We start from the raw sequence: 1,654 nt of genomic DNA, 5'->3' as shown, positions 1-1,654 counted from the left end.
CCTCCATCTACTGGCCACATCATATTTGCATGGCATCTGGAAACACCAGAACTGTTTTCTTTACATTTTGAGAGGAAAAGGAAGGAGGACAACTCCCTGAGAGCTACTTTAATACCTTTGTGCATGGAAAACAACATAGATTTTTTTTTTTCTCCACCAAAGGTCTGTTTCTAAAGCTGTTCTGGAATAGGTATCACTCTCCTGGAAATTAAATTTTGCAGATGTCAAATCCCCCCAAATGATTTCCACTGTTTCCCAGGGCGCTGCAGGAAACAATCCCACATTGTCCAAAGGCCGAGCAGAGCTGCCACCCACCTGCACCTGCTGCTGTGCAACAGTGCCAGCAGCAGAGGAGAGAAAGCAATTTCAATGTTGTTACAGCTGGAAACTAAACACACCATCAGGTACCACTCAGGCACTTACACCATGCCATGGACTCAGGGCCTGCTCCTGCCAGGACTTGCCCATGTGTTAGGCCTGTGTGCAAGAAGCAGCCCAGATGCAATGGGGCTTAGGAAGATAATTTAATTTAGTATTTGGAATGTAAATCAGCAATCCGGGTTTGTTTTGTTGTTTTTTTTTTTTTTTTCAATCTTCTCATAACATGGAGAAACAGTGAATGCTGCATTTCCTGTCATGAATCCTGTGCTGCACTGACTAAACATCTCATGGTGCTTCAGAGATGCTCTCCCTGCCCAAAGAAGCTGTGGCTGTCCCTGGATCCCTGGAAGTGTCCAGGGCCAGGTTGGACGGGGCTTGGGGCAACCTGGGCTAGTGGAAGGTGTCCCTGCCATGGCAGGGAGTGGAATGAGATGAGCTTTAAGGTCCCTTCCAACCCTCCTTTCTTTTCTACCTGACCCACACTATTCTGTGATTTCCAGCAAGACTTGGTGTTCAAACCCCCCGTACGGCTCCCCATGGTGGTTCCACTTGGTGGCTTCTCATCAGCCTTCAGATTTCCATGGCAAAGGGGACCTCTCCAGCCTGAAGCACTGCCCTGAGGGATGTCCCAGGGTGCTCTGTGGGGTTGGGGCTGGCAGCCAGAACGCTGCTGTACAGAACAAAGTTGCCTTGTGCACGAGGCATGAGCCAAGCAGGGCCTGGCTGCTCAGAAGGTCCTTCGTTTTGCTCTTGAAATGCTCTGGCAGGGAAGAAAGGGCTGGCCAGGGCAGGGCAGGCGGCTCCCTTTGAATACAGCACTGTGTGCAATGAATGAAGCTGCTTGAGGTTAGCAGTCGGGTCCCTTTGTGTGTGTGTGTGTGTGTTTGTTTTGATACACCGTGGTGAAAGACAGTCCTTGTGGGGTCCTATTTTCCTGCTGGAGCAAGCTGTCAGCTCAAGATGAGACAGCAGAGGAGGAATAGCTGAAATCCGGTATTTGTTTGCTTTAAAAAGCCACTTAAAATTAGCTCGGTGAATGTAGCCCTGCACAGATTGCTCCCAAAATTAATAAATCAGGCTGTGTGCAGGGAAACCCGATAATGCAAAGCAGCTCTTTCCCAAAGTGCCAGAGCCCCAGCTCATTTACACGGGGGGCCGTCGGCTCTCCCAGGGGGCCCTGCCTGGGCACCACTGCATGGAGAGCAGGAACCTGGACTGGCCCCTGCCGAGTTCAGACTTACAAAGGGGGTGCTTCTCAGGCTCGTGATTCCAG

This window comes from Empidonax traillii, unplaced genomic scaffold, assembly GCF_003031625.1.
Source record: "Empidonax traillii isolate 1590-97213 ecotype Southwest subspecies unplaced genomic scaffold, ASM303162v1 scaffold236:size2090792, whole genome shotgun sequence".
NCBI lineage: Eukaryota > Metazoa > Chordata > Aves > Passeriformes > Tyrannidae > Empidonax > Empidonax traillii.
The sequence above is the reverse complement of the archived record's forward strand: the minus strand, read 5'-3'. Positions refer to the sequence as shown.